The following is a 19,859-nucleotide window of genomic DNA, read 5'->3' as shown; positions in this document are numbered from 1 at the left end:
ATGTAGAGGGAGCTTACTTTCTTTGCAGTAACCTTGGCAATGTCCTCATTGTATTTGTCCCAAATTTATGTTACACTGATCCGATTATGTAAATTTTGTAAGTGTATCTTGCATAGTTTCTGACTTTTGGGCGGACCCACACACACACACACACAGGGAGAATTTCCGCTTTCCTTTACATAATAGAGGAATGCCACCCGCCGTCACCCATCCACCTGGTAGCTTTAGTTAGTCTTCTTTCTATCAAGACTGGATATGACATGAGGTCGGCTTAACTTAGGTTTATCTATACCCATACCCACCGAAAAAAAAGGGGTGCTCTAGATGGTTTCAAAATTTGTTGCGGTCGACCTTGTCAGCATGCTGTATTTTTTTTTTTTTACCAAAGAATCACCACTTATCAAGGCCTGAAGACCACACGAGGATAAGGATTAAGTCAATGAGACGGTATGGTAGTAATCATTAGTAAGTGGAAATTTGGTAAATTGGATTACTTAAGCGGACGACTCATCAAGAACTTGTTTACGTTGGACTTGAAGACGACCATATTGTACCTATTTACAATGCCTCCCCACGGGACAGAGTTAGACACCAGGGTCGTTTTTTAACGTGGAGAAAAGGTACAAAAATAAAAATTGTCTCAGTCGTAAAGGATTTCTCCTCCACTGAAAGAGAACGAGAAATGGAATTGCCGCATCTGAAGAACAGATACTACACTTTGATCTTGGCCAAGTATTGTAGTCAGCTGGAAAGAAAGCAAACAGAAGAGAGTTCTACAAGCATGCAATTCAAAGAAAGAAGCTTTGTTCATAGAATCCACGTTTAGGTTTAAGCACAGATAAAGAGTGGGGGAAATTAATAGTGGTTTTAGCTAGACGAGTGCTTTAAGTGAATCTTTGGCAAGGGGGTGGGCCATAGATTGGAGCTCAGACGAGCACCCGCCATGGAAATTAAATAACGATAGAGTGGAGAAATAAACAGGCAATAAAACAATTCCTTTTCTAAAAGGGGGGGGGTAACGCCTGGGAGATTTTTCTGCTAGTACCGATAGTACTACCTAAAACCAATAAGTGCATTCACAAAAAAATGTAATAGCTATCTCACATATAAATTGTTTGAATAATAAACACGACAGACTCTTTTGCTTTGCAAAACCTAATAATGGGGCGTCCGTTGTGAGATACAGATCTAAGACCAACAACCGCTTGGGCGCTCGTGCTAGTTTCATAATACCCTTAGATGACAGAGAACCTCAAACAATTATAATCGTAACTTTTCTTCCGCCCCTCTCAATAATAAATGGCACAGTCCAAACTGCAACCTCCCACCCTTTCAGACTGAACACGCGACGCCTAAAGTTTGAGACAACTTAACTTTCTTTCTTCTCTCTCTTTCGGTGTCGTTCCGTTTCATTTAATTTCCTGCTACTACAGTTATATAACCTTTAAAAAAAAAACAACAATATATATCTCCCAACTAAAAAGATAAATATATATATTACATATATCACTATTCCAACGCCACTATTATATCTACAACTACTTTCTTAGTAGTAGTAATAATACAGCTTAACTACTACTACCACTACTGCTGCACTCTTTTTTCCCTATTTTAAACGTCGGCCTCTCTCAAAACCTTCGGATTAAAAAAAGTATATATAAATATATATTACAAGTATTTACGTATAAATTAAGGTAAGTGGTTGATTTATTTATGTGTTACTGTGTTTATATTTTTTTGTGTTTTAAAAGAAAAGCATTCGACAAACAATAACATCAACACGTTTAAATTTTGAAAACAATCACTAGAATTTTTTTTTTTTTTTTTATAAAGTAAAGTAGACCCACGTTTCATAGTTCGTTATTTTATTTTGTTTTGGTCCTGTTTTTTGTTAACGGATAATTTTCTTGGTTTTTTAGATTTTAGGAAATGTTTGATTTTTGAATGTAAATGGTATTGAAATAAAAATTATTAAACAAAACAAACTGGCAATCTAGCGACTACTAAATGGTACTACGAAAGCCAGGAACCCTGGAAGTGTTCTGCTATTTTTATTTATTTATTGTTTTAAAGAATTCCATTCCTATGAAAATTGAATTTTTCGCCCAGAAATTCATATCTCCGAAAACTCTGTCCCATTTTTGGTTTTATTTAATGAAACAAAGAATTAAATGTGTGGTTTCTTTTTGTTGTGACAATTCCGATGGGATTGGCCCCCAGTCCCACCTTGAAAACTCACATTATTATCGCTGCATTTCGATTCTTTAAAACAATAGTAAATTGTTAACAAAAAAAAAAAAAAAAAAGTATCTACCCGGCGCTGCTCGGGTAGAGGTCTTTAACAAAATATATATATATATATTTTTTTTAATAGAATTTAAAATTTCATTTGAACTTTCCTTTTTATTGTCGATTTCAATAGATAACCATGAAAATATTTTTTGTCGTTGTACAACGAATCTACAGAAAGCACATGTTCAGTCAACTCCCATCATCTTTCCAAGATGATGGGGGGGGGCACATGTCACATTTGTGTCAAACAAAAAACGTGTTCTATTTACCTGCCTCCCCACGAGCGCAAAGAGGACGATCGGTTCCTGATATAGGAGAGAAACAAGTACAGATAGCGATCGGTTTCTTTTAAATGTAAATAGCTAAAATAGAAAAACTATTTTCTGCAATGTTATCCTAACTTCGACGTCGTACAAAAGTATAGTATATATTTAAAACTGAAAAAATAAATAACAATAAAAAAAAAAAAAACGGCAAATATTCGCACTTAAAGTCGACAAACAACTTCTAATTTGAAGCGTGGGATTATATTACGATTGTTTCCCAACATTGCTTGCAGCAATTAAGCGTGGCGGGAAGTATCTAGTCACGTGACTTTTTTTTTTATAAAACTCGTCGTTCCTATTTACTTGCCTCTCCACGAGGGCAAAGTTGGACTCAAAGTTGACTTTGAAAATTAAAGCGGGTACGTTGGATTGGGGCAAAAAATAAAATTGCCTCCATCTAGAAGGAGTCATTTTCACTAACTTGATCGAGACGTGAAAAAATGAACTGTAGTGTTCGAACAGATACTACGCCTTGCTCTCTGACAAAAGGACCAAAGAACATTAAAAGGCGTTTTTGAAGAAATCCAAAATTTACTACGATGCTTCTTGTGCAGTTTACGGATTGTTATATTTTAGATTATGATTTTCAAGTTAAATTCAATTTTGGTGCTTCTGAATCCGATTTCCACGGAGTTACTCAGGTGTGCCCGCCCGGTAGATCAAAAACCGAAACGGCCGGGCGAGCCTTGTTAAAAAGAAAAGGTAAAACTATACAAACACCGTGACAGCGAATTACCCTAACCCTAACCCTAATCCTAACCCTAACCCTGTCACGGTGTTTGTATAATAATACCAAAGAAAAAATGTTATAAGCCCCCCCCCCCCTCTCCATGTTAAGAATGGCGACGATGTTCACTGAAATTCATTAAGCAATACAGTGGAAGAAAATGTTTTACTATTCAGAAAATTACTTGTCGGCCGGTTCCGGTTCTTCTTCGCGTTATTTGCTGGGCACACCCGAGTAACTTCGTGGAAATCATGCGTTTATAAATGCACAAGTACTTTTTTTTTATTATTAAATTGTTACGAGAAAGTATTGAATAGTTGAGTCTCTCCATCCGCATGTTAAGAATGGCTTTCTAAATAGCGTTATTTCAGCAAGGTTCGTAAACTGCACAAGTAGTACCACTTACTTGTATATGGTATGTTAAATTCTACTTGCGCCATTCTAGGCCGCCACCTTTAAACATTACCATCTATAACCATTTTTTCCTCCCCCCCCCCAAATCCACCTACAAATTTCGTTTTGTGTGGTGTTACTGTTACTCTGTTACTGATGTGTGCAAAATGATATTGTATTTTGTCATTTACTTTTTTTTTTTACTTCGGGTCAAGATCAGTGTACTACTGTCTGTTCTATGCGCTTCTAAGAAGCGCATAGAACAGATACTACACTGATACTACGTCGCTTCTTCACCTATTCTGCCCTCAGTCAGTGAAGAAACCCTTCACGACTGAGGTTTTTTCTTTCCAGAGTGCTCCTTTTTGTGGGGAGCTGGATTTTCCCCACGTTAAATACCGACTTTGTGTCAAACTCTGCCCTCGTAGGGAGGCAAGTAAATAGGATTTACTTTTTGCAAAGTTATTTTACTTAAGTTATTTCATGTCGTAACGTGTTTCACCTAAAAACAACAAAACAAAAAACTATCAAACTAAATGTACTCTTTAGTTTCTTTACAACTTGCAAGTGATCATCCGACCAGAATAATTCTGTTACTGTCTATGAATGCTTCAAACGAAATAACCACTTAAAGGCGGAATCCTTCCACTGTAGTAGTGGTTGTGACGAGAGAGCGAAGAGGGTTGTTCTCTTACTTCATATTTAATTTTAAACTCTACGTTTGTTTGGCAAACCTAGTTTATTTGCTTACAAGTATACAAATAACGCCAACATTAATTTTGAGAAACCGTCAAGTTTTACTTGTATACAAGAAATATTTCAACATTTCTTTAAACACTCCATATGACTTGACTTGCCTCCCCATGAGGACTGACAGTCACAAGGTCGTTTTTTTTTAATGTGGCGAAAAAATCCAGCTCCCCAAAAGGGGCACTCTGAAGTGACTTCAGAGAGCTCCTTTTAAAGGAGCTGGATCTTTTTTACTGACCGAGGGCACAACAGTTGGAGTGTAGACAGATATTACACTTTTTACGTATGGTTTTCTTCCAGGCGTTACCTCCTCCTTTCGAAAGGGATTAGTTTTGACTGCCGTCTGAAACGTATCTAGTGGCTATGTGTATAGTCGCGGTATTTAAAAAATCCTTTTTTCTTTTCGAGGTGGGGGAGATCTAGATTTTCTACTGTAAACAGACCTTCATTAGCTTTGCATTGCACTTTGAAAGCAGCTAAATTAAAACAATGTTTGTAGGCGAGGGGAGGGGGTGGTAATCATCGAGCACTTGTCACTTAGCTATTTCTAACAATATAGTTGCGTAAAAATAATTAACAAAAAAAATTCCTGGTCAAAGAAATGTTGAAGCACATCTAGTGTTTACTGTCTTAACTTAAAATCAATTATATTGGTATGTTTAAGAAAAAAAAATACTAACTTGGTCTTAAAGTTCCCCCCCCCCACACACACACACATGGGCAAGAGGAGGCGCCAACACTGATACGTCTAGACGTTTTAGAAAAAAAAAAAAAAACCCGAATGCAGCTGCAAAACTGTACCAATCTGCGTCTCTCCATCCCCTCTTTGTATGTTAGTGTGACACGGACGAGGGCAGGGTGTGCCTTTTATTTCTTTGCGCCCCCCTCACTTTTTTTTTTTTTTTTTTTTTAAAGTGACACCATAACTGCCCGCTATTCCCGCTGTGTGCTTGTTAAACTGTTTAGACAACGTGAAGAGTTGTACGGACCCTCTGCGACCTGCGTTTGTGTAATCATTTTCCCCCACTGATCTGTTTAATTGCTAACGTCGTATAATCCGATCTTTTAAAACGTTCATCACGGCACAGATAATGATCATCTCTTCATACAATGGACATTTTCTTTTCCTCATCTTTTTATATTTTTGAAAAAACATAAATAAAAATCCATTAAATCATTACGCAGCTTATTTTGAGAACCTGCTGCTGCTGCTTTTGGAATGAACGTTTGTTTTTACCTGCTAATCGTAATTAATCACCGGATGCGAATGGGATAGAGAAACACCTGGATAAAGTTGTTGTTCGGCCGTTGGAATGTCGCCCGCCTTAATGTTCAATAAGTTCTTTTGTACGACAGTTGCGCGGTGTAAATTAATGATATCGTCTGAGGAGCACAAATGAACACTACTCTACTTTTGAGTTAGAATTTAAAGATAAATTATTTTCGGTGCTTATGCATTTATTTTACCGCGCTAATTTATTAAATAGTATTTGAGTTAAATTTGATTTTTACGATATCTTTCAAATTAGTGAAATAGTTACAAACACCCTCTCTGTTAAGAATGGCTTTCTTAAATAACACTATTTCAGCACCGTAACATAAATGCATAAGTACCTTATTTTCTATAAGCCAGTTCAATTATTTTCGCAAACTCGCGATACTTAAAAAAAAAAAAAAAAAAAAAAAAAAACGTACGGACCGTGCTGAAAACGTTACTATTTGTCTTCAATACGGGGGGGGGTAATTGTGTACTTAACAATTTATTAAATAAAAAATACGGTCAAAATTGAATTTAACGTGGAAATCTAATTTTATAAAACTTGTGTCTCTCTCCCTCCCCCACCTTTTTTTTTTTTTTTTTTTTTTTTTTTTTAAGTGCATCTAAAAGACGCGAGGTAGCAGATTAAATTATGGAGTTTTAGCCGATAAAAATAGCTGCTAAAAGGTCAAAATTGAAAAAAAGAAACTTGTGCGCAAATACGTTAGTCTGTTTAGTTTTAATACTTTCTTATTCATCTGACGATAGCTCAAACAGTAACGACTAAGCCTGAAGCGCGAAGAAGCGCTGAATGTTTTGATTCCGATTCTAGATGATGGCACCAAAGTCATATTTGTAATCACTCCTATATATTGGGTACATAATCAATAGAGAATTGGTTGCAGTAATAAACACTAAATTTGCATAAATGAAAATATCAAAACGTATTTTAGACTGGGCAAGCAACACCGGGCGCCCTGTTAGCCCTATCTAAAAATATATATACAGCAGTACAGCAGTAGCACAGCACGGTTCGTATTCTGCAAAAGTTCCAAAAATACTAATTTAATTTTTTTGTCAGGTGGGTAATATTTACCATAGAGAGCTGAGCTTTTGACAAAGATCTCTATATTAGTATCTGTATTAAATGGATTTGTAATTAGTGATATTTTAAGATGTCTGCGAGAGTAAATCCAATATTGTGACCGGGGGGACGGTGAACTTTGAATTAAATTGAATCGCAGAAAAATACTTTCATTACATAAATATTCCAAAGATTATTTTTTGGCATTTATGATTTTAATACAATTTCAAGCATATGGCCCCACGGCTCGCGCATATATGGTGAAATCTAGAGGTCCAATTTTCACAGTCTATACATTAAATTACGATGTATTTTGGCAATAGCACAGCGAATGTTATCTTCAAAGAGGTCTATTGTGTCTGGTTTATTAGCGTAAACATAGTGCTTTACATATCTTCCCTCTCCCCGCCAAAAAAAAAAAAAAAAAAAAAAAAAAAATTGAGTTAAATCGCATAAACGAGGTGGCCAGTTGACATGTCCATTTTGTGAAATTATTCGTTTATCAAGTGTTATCATTTGCAAACGATGTTCAGATGTCAGTATCTTCATGAATTGCCAAACTAAGCTGAACTTAAAATAACCGATAGTTGCCGAATCTGTAATCGAAGAAAATAGAATTGTTAATTTTAAGTTTGCTGCCTACCTAACACCATACTTGTTAAAATGTATGTTATATTTTTACAAATAATTTATTCAAGGTTTGTTCTGTCAGTGAATGAGAAATCCTACTAAACTAAGGCAATATTAATTTGTCTCAATCTTTCTGGGGAGAGGGACCCCCCCCCACACACACACACACATTGAACACCGATTTGGTGTCTACTGCTGCTCTCGTGGGATACTTGTAGAGAAATGGGTGTAGGTAGATTTAATATAGGACATTCTCTCCTTTCCAAAGAAAAAAAATAAAAGTAGGTTGCAAAAACCTACTCGAAGGTGAAGGTAAAGCCTGGGTCGATGTTCTGTGACCGACCGAACAAAACCTTACCCTACTCTAACATTAGCCGGAAGTCTTATGACACTGGTGTTTTGCATTATAACCTTTTCGATTTATTAATTTTGTTCTATGGCATATCAACCCCTTAATGCTGACTCCAATCCGTTTGGAAAAATGTTTTAAGCTTAGAGTTCTTGATATCTTCAAATATTTATTCATTGTTTGGTTATTGTTTTTATTTTGGACTTTGCAGAGCATGATTGAGTTTTGTAATGGGGGGAAAATTTCACAACTTTTCGGTCACTGGAATCTTTCTGGCGAACTCTGATCTGCACGGAATAACATCAATGTTTGGTACAATTTAAATCGGGAAGCCACTGATATTCAGATCGTCTGATCTAGTAGCACTAGGTTAACCCTTTTGAACGTAATTTCTTTTCTGTTTTGGTTTTTTTTTTCCTGTTTTTTTTTTTTCCTGTTTTTTTTTTTCCTGTTTTTTTTTTTCCTGTTTTTTTTTTCCTGTTTTTTTTTTCCCTGTTTTTTTTTTCCCCTGTTTTTTTTTTTCCCCTGTTTTTTTTTTTCCCTGTTTTTTTTTTCCTGTTTTTTTTTTTCCTGTTTTTTTTTCCCTGTTTTTTTTTTTCCTGTTTTTTTTTTTTTTCCTGTTTTTTTTTTTTTTCCTGTTTTTTTTTTTCCTGTTTTTTTTTTTTTTTCCTGTTTTTTTTTTTTTTTCCTGTTTTTTTTTTTTTTTCCTGTTTTTTTTTTTTCCTGTTTTTTTTTTCCTGTTTTTTTTTTTTTCCTGTTTTTTTTTTTTTTTTCCTGTTTTTTTTTTTTTTTTCCTGTTTTTTTTTTTTTTTCCTGTTTTTTTTTTTTTTTCCTGTTTTTTTTTTTTTTCCTGTTTTTTTTTTCCTTTTTTTTTTTTTTTCCTGTTTTTTTTTTTCCTTTTTTTTTTTTTTCCTGTTTTTTTTTTTTTTTTCCTGTTTTTTTTTCCTGTTTTTTTTTTTTTTTTTTTTTTTTTTTTTTTTTTTTTTTTTTTTTTAAATAATAAAAAACAGGAAAATAAAAAAACAGGAAAATATCCTGTTTTTTTTTTATTTTCCTGTTTTTTTTATTTTCCTAGTTTTTTTTATATTCTTGTTTTTTTTTCTTGTTTTCTTTAAATTGATTAAAAACCGAACTTTACGTAAATTATAAATACAAAGCTCTTATTCTATTATGGTTCGTTTGTACTTTAATAGTACACTCTTAAATAATAGCAAACTCTTAGCTAAGAAGCTGTTGTATAAAAGTTGTCTAATTTTACAATGTTAAAATAATACGTTCGCTTGAGAAAGGGAGACTGAATAATCAGATGATTCCATCTTCATCATTCTGGTTCTCCTCTTTTGAATTTTGACTTCAAAGTAAATTTAAAAAAATGCAATTCATTTGTATTTTCTTCTGATCGTTTTCCTCACTGTTGCTGTATATTTTACAACTGTTTTTGCCAATCTATCCTCCGGTCATGAAAAGAAACTGGAATCTTAGGAAGATTTCCATCATTGTTGTAAATATGGGAGCAGACTTATGAAAAATTTGGTGCTGCTACACTATAGGGACGAAATTCGGAAATCGTAAAACTGAATTTTACATGAAAACAATGGTATCTACGTATTCTTCGTATTTTTAAGATGATTATATCCAAAAATTAAGAAAATCGATAAGGTAGATGGGTATTAAAGAAAACAAAAAATAGAATTTGATAAACGATTGTAAAACTCGGTTCAAAAAGGAGGTAATTTTCCGTTTGGATTTAAACAAGATGGCGGCAATTTTTCTCCTGCCAACATGATTAAAAGTTTGTTTAATAATTCAGTAATATAAAGGTAATTTCGACTGCATAATTTGGAAGCTACCATTGTAACCGATTAAAATTGACAAAATCGGTTGAAACCATTGTTTTTTATCTGATAACTCCATTTATCGACTACAAAATCACGTCCCGATTCTGTAGAAGCGCCTAGAATTTACAAAACTGGTGAATATACCCAGTGAACCAGGCACCGGAGTAATAAAATAAATTCCATTTAAAGAGGCGGTTAGAATCTTCAAAAGATCTCTTGGTTGGAATGTTTGAAATTAGCAGGTGAATACCTGGCATCCAGTAGAATGCCCCATTCTTAGCAAAAAACAAATAAAAATTGTATGTGATGACTGCATACTGTTGTTGATTACATAAGATGTTTACCAATAAAAAATGCTCGGGATTGATGTGTGTTGTCACTTTTGTGGAATCTAAAGAAAACGTTTTGAAGCAAGGACGAGTCCATTGTTTTGGAACTGGCTTTTATGACATTGAAGGATAATGGGTTCTGGGCTAATCTCCAGGTGAGAGAGAACAATTTTTGAGAATTCTAACCTGGCACCCAACTTCAAAGATAATCTCTTCCATTGCCACCTAAACTGCTTTATGAATGGATCCTTGGTTATATACACCTCTCACTAATCGTCTTTGGAATTATCTTCTAGTAGACTGAAACAGGTCGCTGGACCAAGGCTGTGTTTTTAACACAGCTCTGAAGAACTGATTTGGCTTAGCTATGATGGCCCTTTGACTAAGGGGCCTGTACTAGGTTGGGAAAGGGACTCTTAACTATGGAGTTTCATGCCGATTCCTCTGTCAAAGTTTGACTCTGGGGCAGGAGGGGGATGTTTAGTTCTCTCATACTGCAAGAACTGTGATACCAGAGTCAAAAAGTGGGATTGAGAAGTCTGCAATCCCTCCTCCCCAAAAAGAAACTTTCTGACCTGCAAAAAATGCCTTGGCATTCCTGGTGTGGACGACTGAGGCGATTAACAATAAACCAACCCTTTTCTCAAAAAAGAAAAAAAACAAACAAGGAAGGGGGGGGGGCTCCTAGAACTGAATAGAGCCAGCATTACACTATCATCAGGGGCCAGGTCATTACAGAAATGGTCTAATTTCTGATTTTTGAGGAAAGTCTCCTAGCGTGTGCCCCAGTGAAATAAGAACAAAAGGCAACTGAGAAACTTTAGGCATGACCATCTACGGCAACACATCAAAGGCTGTAAATGACAAAGTTCTCTCTGATTCTCTCTCCTCATCTTGAGCGCGTGGTTCCTGGGGGAAGACGTGGCTGGTTACCTTGTAATGCATCTAAAACCAAACTCCTATCCTTACATCATCAATGCTCTGATCCTCATCTGGCATCAATTGGGATGGATGGCTCTCGTCTGGGAGAGGCCCCGTGTTTTGACAAGCTTCTGGGTTTGACTTTTACTCCTGATCTGAAATGGAACACGTACATAAGTCTGTTGCCAAGATCGCTGGAAAGATGGTGGGATCCTTCTACCACTCCAGAAGATATCTCACTACTGATGCAATTCTCTATCTATATAAACGCCAAGTACTTCCAAAGATGGAATACTGTTGCCATATCTGGGCAGGAGCTGCTAAAAACAGCCTATCCTGCCTTGACAGAGTACAAAATAGACTTAGTGGGGGTGGGGGATGCCCTTTTCTCTACCCTGCAACCTCTCTCCCACAGAAGAGACGTTGCGAGCCTATCCTTGTTTTATCGTTATTTCCATGGCAGGTGCTCGTCTGAGCTCCAATCTCTGGTCCCCCTCGCCAATCTTTCACGAAAAACACCCGTCTAGCTGAATCCACTGTGAAAAATTTCCCCCACTCTTTATCTGTGCCTAAATCAAAACGTGGATTCCATGAACAAAGCTTCTTTCTTAGAACTACATGCCTGTGGAACTCTGTTCCGTCTGCCTGCTTCCCACCGGACTACAACTTGGATGTGTTCAAGTCCAATGTTAACAAATTCCTAATGAACCGCCCCCTTAAGTAAACACTTCATCAAATTTCCACACTAACGTAATGTACTTGCAATAACCCTTATCCCTGAGTGGCTTCCGGGCCTTGATAAGTAGTGATCACTGTTTAAAAAAAGAAAGAAAAAAAAAAAAAGGTTGCAGGTGGAGAAAGTAGGGTCAATTGGTAAAGAATAAGACATAAATGGCGCATACCTCAGCTCTACTCTTTAGGAAAGATTCCTTCAAAGTTAAGTTTTAACCTACGCTTTAACCTTTCATTATACTTCCAACCAATTTCTCTCTAGATCAAGACATGGTTTGAATCTTACGCTGAGGATTTGAGCTGGATTACCGATCCAACAGAACAGAGCCAGTAGAGTTATAGATCCAAGCATCCAACTACAGGTCTATCGACTTGCTGCAGTTAATTTTGGTCTCTGTGATCATTCCATAACATGTCAATGCCTCCGTGACCATCTCTGTCTCTGAAGCATGACACAAAGAAAGTGATGTTATCGGTGAATGCAGAAACTCTGGCTTCCTGTCAGGCTGCATGATCCACATAGAACCAAACTAGCTGCCCTGTTCATTAGCTTGCAAAGTGTCCTTTCCAATGAGAAGGTAGAGCAGAGGCGACCGCCAACAATTCTGATGCAGGCTGAGAAATAGTGAAAGATTCTTCCCATTTCTCTGCACCACTGTTTTTTTTGTTTTTTTTTATAATCATGTTGACACACTGGTTCCCTTTAGATGACCAAAGTTAAGCAACGTTGAGCTTGGTTATTACTAAAATGGGTGACCAACTTGGGAATTCCAGGCGCTGTATGTAGGACGTCGACACATCCCAGCAAGAATTGCAAAAACCTAACGTCATCTCCCTTAACGGCATATACATGCAACTGGGGACCGCTTGTGAATTTCATACTCTCATGAAACTTCCTGAATAGGGTTAATGCCGACCGACATCACTGCCATTGGTGAGCGATACAGAGGAGATATCCATTTATGGAATTTTGGTTTAAAAAAAAAAAAAAAAAAATGCCAAGAAGCGATAGACGACCCTCCCCATCTCCCGAAATCTTTGAACAGATCCAAATTGATTAGCACGGTCTCTGTCATCTACCTCCCTCTGGGATGTTACGAATCGATGCAAGTTATGAATTGATTTCCTCTCCATAGCATAATTCTGCTCAGGTTCGATTTATTCTCTGATAGCATCGGTTCCATGAGATCTTGGCTAAAATCTTTGTTTACTAAATAATATACTTTTATTTTGGTCTGTTTTTTAGTCCTGATTCAATCGGGTTTATTATTTATGCATCCTGCATAGTAAAGTATTGACCTAAATGTAATAAAAAAATAAATACCAATGGTTTAGACAATAAATTGGAAAGAGAAACAAATTTATATAAATAAATCAGTGAGCGTGTCTGTGTGTAAATATTTAACCGATAAACTCTTAAACTACTGGTCACATAGTATTGAAATTAAAACAGGAAACAGTAATCATACACTAAGGATGGTTTATGAGTAAAGTTTTTGTCTGGATGAATGAATAACATATACAGAAATATGTGGGCAATTTGAAATGCAAAAATGTTCATTTCTACTCACCAGCATATTTCTATTACTTGCAAATTCATTCATAGCTTTATATGGTTTAATTTTGAATCTTTCTTATCAGTGTCAGGTTAACTCAAACCGTAGGTAACTGGGCTGGACCTTTTAAATGTTTGTTTAGATGATGACACCAAAATCACTTTTTTAATCTTTTGAAATCGGTACGAATTAGGTACGGGAAATTTAATGGCTACTTCCGTGGGGGGCGGGCATGGTTTTTAACGCCGTTTTTCAAGTACTTTTTTATTGTATTTTAAAGATTATAGTTTAAAGTTAATTTCTCAAAGAAAAAAAGTGAAATAAAAAATACATGGAATAATTTTATCTCAAATCTGAAAAACCCTACGTAAAAATTCATTATGACAAAAATCGCGTTTTCTGGAATTATTTCCAAGTTAAGTATTAACTTTTTTTAACATTTTAATCCCAAACAAGGCACATTGCTACTTTATTGTAGGGGGCTACTATCAGGGACATAAGCATCAGGGGTACAGTGTAGGAAGTTGGGCAGCAAGATGTCGGTTCACGTTGCACTTGAACTTCTGCATGTCAGTACAGTCGGAAGCAGGGACTCGGAAGGGAATTCCAAAGTCTAGCTGTTCTGGGGAAGAAACTACTGGAGTAGAAGGCTCTCTTGCATCTAGGGATCTCTACTGTGGAAGGGTGGGATTTAGCCGTTTGTCGGGGGTATTTACGCCAAGGGGGCACAAGTGCTTGCAGTTCGTCAGAGCATTCACCGTTAAAGTACTTGTAGAACAGGCAGAGGGATGCAACATTTTGTCGATGTGACAAAGGCTGAAGTTTAGCTGACAGTTCAGGACCTATCAGATTGGCGACTCTCTTTTGAACCTTGTCTAGGAGCGAGAGACTAGTGGCAGATGCACCATCCCAAATATGACAACAATACTCCATACATGGGCGAATGGTGGCCTTATAGAGGTATAGGATACTTTCAGGTGTTAATAGCTTTCTAGCACGGTAGAGAGAACCCACCTTCTTCACAGCGGTCCTGGCAATGTTCTCAATGTAATTGTTCCAACTCTTGTTTCCTGTGAACGTTAAGTCGAGGAGTTTAAAAGAAGTACTTTCAAATAAAGAGTCTTTGGCCATTGCTATTGGCGGTAGGGAAGGTTTCTTGTAATTATTGAAGGAAACAAATTTAGTCTTGGCAGCATTGAAGGTGACCATCCAATGTTGTCCCCATTCCACTACGGATCGGAGGTCTTCCTCTAGTGTTTTATGCCATTTCTTTAGATATGTGTTCATTTGTTTTCCTGTTGTGTCTGTCATAGAGCGTGGTGTCATCAGCATATATATCTATCTCAGAGGCATTTTGTCAGGGAGGTCATTTATGAATATTAGGAATAACAGAGGTCCAAGGATAGACCCCTGAGGCACTCCCGCATTTATATCATATTGTTTAGATGTATGACCGTCAAGGACAACCTGGATTTTTCTCTTATCTAAGAAGGATCTAATTATGTTATGTATTCTTCCAGTGATGCCGTATGATCTGATTTTCTTAAGACCCTCATGCCATACCCTGTCAAAAGCCTTAGATATATCTAGAGCTACCGCTCTACCCTTCCCCGCTTTGTCCAGTAACTGGTATATACGTTCTGAGATTACAGTTAGGATGTCTGCTGTGGAACCGGCTTGCCTAAATCCATATTGTTGGTCAGTCAGAAGTTTAGCATCTATAAGATGATGGACTAGAGCTTGGTTAATTATTGTCTCAAATATTTTGGCGAAAAGTGAGAGGAGGCTAATGGGGCGATAATTTACTGGGTCAGTTCTTTCGCCAGAATTCTTGAAAACTGACACTGCAGAAGCAGTTTTCCAGCAGGCAGGAAAGAAAGATTCATTAAGGCATTTGTTGTAAAGTTAGGAGAGAACTGGAGCTACTTCAGCGGCGCACTTTTTTAATAGCACAGCCGGGATGAGATCAGGTTCACATGCTTTTGCAGTGTCAAGCTTTATTATGATAGCATGCACCTGAGTAGATAGTAGTGGATAGTGGGGGAATTGTTGATTGCCCATTATTTACTACACTGTTGTAGATTTTCCAGAAGTCAGGGGTTCCTAATTTCTGTGCTTCAATGCGTTTTTGGGTGGTTTCAGTAAATTCTCTCTTAGCTGTCGCAATTCTTTCTTACAGTTATTTGTGGCTTCTATGTACTTCTGTCTCTTTGAACTGAACTTATGTCGGTTAAATTTGCGATATGCATGCTGCCTTTGCACTATGGCAGCTGCACAAGTTGAAATGAACGATTGAGGAGAGTGGGGTTTGCTATAGAATTTGCGTGTGGGAACATGTGCTTCAATTGCCGCTTTGAACCATTCAGTGGTCTCAATTGCGCAATGTTCAGCAGGAAGTGAAAAGATATTTTGCCATGGGGCGTCCCTGATGAGGTCTCTGATGGCTTCCCAGTCATCCTTTTTATAATATCTTGTTATTTTGAGCAGTGGCTCTTCAGTTTTGGCTCTAGAGTTTTGAGGGATTTCAACCATTACCATTGCATGATCGGCGTTCCCAAGAGGGCTGTGGGCATTCATTACAGTCATCGGGAACTGTGGTCAGAAACAGATCTAGAAGTGATGCATCTTCTTGCTGGTCTGGAAAACTGGTTGGAAACGTAACCATCTGTGATAGGGAATGAGATATAGAGAAGTTACGTGTTGTGGTACCAGCTGCGTCTTTATAAGTAGAAAATCCAAGCCAGTTGCTGTGGTGGACATTGAAGTAACCAAATACATGCACTTGTGCGCTAGTGTCGAGGGAAAGTGCTGTATCTCTGCTGTCAGAGACTTTGTTTATCAGGGTACAGTCCTGGGTTGAGGGAGAGCAGTAGAGAAAACAAAAGTAGCTAATGTTGTGTTGCATGTTAAGTCTAAAGCACTGTACTGTCATTTTTATTTTTAAGAGTTTCAGTTTAGGTAAGGGTTGCTGAGCAAGTGGTTATACAGAATACCAGACATGCAACACGGGCAGATCAGCTGTCCCTCCATCTACTAGGGTTGTGGCCTCAGGATAGCCCACCGGGGATGAGTGCAGGGTCCCCTTCCATGTGCAACATTGCACTACAAACATCCCGATATTATACAACTGTTGATGGAGCAGCCGCTCTAAGCGCTACCAAAGAGTTAGGGCCACTGTACTACCAGTCGGGAACAGCAGCCAGGAACTGTCTATCCAGTACCCTCACCCCATGAGATGGTCAACCCAATCTGCTTGCACTTGTATTACAGTATTCAAGCACTCCCAAGTGCCCAGTTTAAGGGTTGGGATGTGTCAGGAGTTGGGGAAAAACGGCGTTCATTGCCCTAGTCAGGAAACAAGATCGACCACAGTGTTTAAGTCTTAAGATAATGAATTAATACAATAAATGTACTTAACTTTTGCTAAAGTAATAATTATCCAAAAATATATGACTGGTTGGAACGAGACTTGTTTATCGTATCCAAAAAAAATATCTGGCGGCAATATTTAAATATGTATGGAAGGACAAATTAGACATAATTATGTCTTTATTTAACATTCTGGCATACCGAGCGATTTTTTTTTTTTTTTTGAGTCGCAGACTCTCCTTTCTTCATTTAAAAATGCAGAAAAGTTAATTAAATTCATTAATTATACTACTGAAAATGTATTCTTTGAAAAAAGTTAGCACCATTAATATTAATACAGAATTACAATTAAGAAAACAATTTATAATCCTTGAAAAAATTACACACTAAAAAAAAATATAGACTTGCGTTAAAATTTAAAATTCATAAACAAACAGGCGGGTAGTTGAAAAGAGGAGGCGGGTGGGCAAACAGACTGGTTTTCTTTTCAATTCGCATTCGTACTTACCGACATGGAACGTTCGTATAATTTTTGTCACTTTTTTAATTAAATTATTTTTCTATGTTCCTGTTTTTCGATTTAATTTTTTTTTTCCAAGATTATATGAACATTATTTTACGTTGATAATTATACGTTCTTGCGTGCAATGGAAATATTAGAATCTTGCATGTAAAGATTGTGTTAAAAATGTAAGCGTAAAAAAAGAAATATTTTTGCAATTATAATTTTTTGTGTGAAAATATTAAATAAACAATGCTTAATTCAATGATAATATTGGTAGTTCGAGAAATTAATTTTTCTTCGGGTTATATCGATTTCATTAATACAGACTTCAGGGGCTTTTTCCGCAATGTTCCTGTAAAAATTATTTTATTTTTATTTTATTGTTACAAATTACGAAAGCCAAAATAAATTCTTTCGTTTTTTTATTACTGAAAACCATAACTTTAGTAAAGGTAATTTTTGTTTAAACAAAATACATTTCCACTAAGATTTAAATAAAAATAATTAGTTCATTATATTCCGCGATCATTATTTGATAAGTACTGAAAATTTCATTAAAATTGGTTGATTTCCTTTTTTTTTTTTTTTTTTTTTTTTTGTGAATTTTTAAGTAAAGGGAGGGGTTCAAAATGTTTATACATTTTGAGCATCGGTATTCATTTTGCCCGTACCTAGTACTAATATATATATATATATATATATATATATATATATATATATATATATATATATATATATATAGGGTGTCCATAAAGTCCGTGTGCAATTTTAAAATGAATTGTTCCAAATTCAAATCCTGTTTACATGTTATTTCTATTGCAATTACAAATAAAATTATAAATATTTTAAGGCGCACACGGACTTTATGGACATCCTGTGTGTGTATATATATATATATGAGAAATGTCTCTAGTAATAAATACGAAATCTGCATGAATTAAAGTAGATTTAAGCGTATTTTATGACTTGTTAGTGTAAAATAAAAATTTAAAAATGAAAATTTGAAAACTTCTAAATTATCAAATAGTCATTCAACCTGGTTTTAAAATCAATAAATTTTCAGTTATTAAGAGATTGACATTTTTTCTGAAGCTGTTTATATCAATTTTATATTACATTCGCAAAATGAAACTTTACTAATTTCGTTTAATTAGTAATTTAATAGCGGAAAAGTATAGTAATCAAAATTAACATTCCAAACCCCATTTAAAAAAAAAAAAAAAATAGTACAATAAAAAATGAAAGTAAAAATACTCCCTGGCAACGTCGAGTAAGAGAATAGAATCTCATCAAAATGATAATGTTGCCCTGAAAAGGACAGATTGGTTCACATGATCATAGTGAGTTGTACTAAAAGAGGCAGCTTTTACTTGGAACGGAAAGATAGAAATTACAGTGTCTGGAGTGAGGTCACATTGGTCACTGTTGAGTCAACAGCTGGACAGGTAGAAAGTTAAGTCTGATGCAAACTTTTTGTATCGCTGGGAACAACTTTAAAAAAAAATTTTTTCTCATCTCTGAGTAGTTGAATACATCTGAAATGAGACCAGTTCGTGGAAATAGTACATCGCAGTAATTAATTCATAGCCTATGATAACGTAACAGGCCTATTTAATATTTTGCTGTGTTACATATGCGTCGGCTAGGCTAAAATCTTCACTGCGTGTTCATTTGATGTCGGAATGATGTTTAGATAGAAATCAACTGGGAATAAAATGGTGGAAGTCAAACTTCCGTTCAACGAAATGAAGGTCATCTGTTTGTACAACAATATCCGGTTTTGTTACTTAAAAGGAGTGCCGACTTCCGAAACGGACAATCGCGATTATTTCAAATTTTCAAATAGTTCTGTCAAACTTTTCGTGGTTTTTTTTTTTTTTTCTTACTCTCCGGGTAAAAAACAATCTACAGATATTTTCTTTATATAAAATATATAATACATATTTTAAAGTACTTTAATTCTTTGTTCTTCCTATTTACTTGGATAGTAATAATTTTTATTAATTGACTTTGGCTGTAATATCATTAAGAACACTCCCTTTTTAGCGGTGTCTTGGTTAATATTTTTAGAGGAATCCTAAAAATACCACTCTTCACTATTTCAAAAAAATCTTGTATAAAATCATGTTTAACCCTTTTTGTTACAACACGTATATAATTTAATAAAAATTAGTTTGAATGGCCGTGAGAGGCCATTTTTCAACAATAGTCTTGTTGATATAGTTACTAATGCATAATGAACGATTTTTCCCCGCAGTCTTAAATAAACTAATAATAATTTGTTATTCTTTGGATTGATCAACATGAATCTAACTTTTCTAATAAATATATTCTTCACCTAAGTTATATTGCAAATCGCCCATCCCCAAAATGGACGTTCAATAGTTTCATTTAAAACTCTTCTTAAACAATAGTTTCATTTAAAACTCTTAAAAATTATCCGACTTTTCGATTGAAGATGAAAGTGTAGAATCGCTTCTTCCGTGATCTCTCCTTGGTTGGGAGCTGGAATGTTTTGTTGGCTGTCGTGTGAGATGCTGTTGACAGAACCGATTAAGTTATTATTACAGCTAGATCAGAGTGCCACCTTTTTCTTTCCAGGTATAAACTGACCTTGAGTCTAACTTTTCCCCATGTAAACAAATCTGAAATAAACTGTTCTGATCGGTTTCATCAGTCCTTTCATTTTCCCTTCCCGCGACTATTTAAAAGATGTTGAGGAAGTTTCTTTTTTCTTGGGCAAGACCGCGTGCTGATTTATGATTAGCGTGCACTTGTTCATAGTGTGTGATTGTTGACT

The 19,859-nt window shown here is 35.9% G+C and overlaps 1 protein-coding gene across 4 annotated transcripts in view; it reads left to right on the top strand.

Annotated features, from left to right (window-relative positions):
* Positions 1 to 1,317: 1,317 nt before the first annotated feature.
* The window catches only part of LOC145284867 (tumor necrosis factor alpha-induced protein 8-like), a 447,133-nt gene continuing 428,591 nt past the window's right edge, over positions 1,318 to 19,859 (top strand). For 3 of the 4 annotated variants that reach the window (XM_080133871.1, XM_080133870.1, XM_080133873.1), the window contains exon 1: positions 1,318 to 1,694. The gene's annotated coding sequence lies outside the window, so the exon portion shown is untranslated. The remainder of the gene's footprint in view (positions 1,695 to 19,859) is intronic. The other variant, XM_080133876.1, reaches the window with a different exon arrangement.

Source organism: Euprymna scolopes, chromosome 9 (assembly GCF_053919585.1).
Source record: "Euprymna scolopes isolate OS-2025 chromosome 9, ASM5391958v1, whole genome shotgun sequence".
NCBI lineage: Eukaryota > Metazoa > Mollusca > Cephalopoda > Sepiida > Sepiolidae > Euprymna > Euprymna scolopes.
Note: the sequence above shows the minus strand (reverse complement) of the source record. Positions and strands in the feature narration are given on the sequence as shown.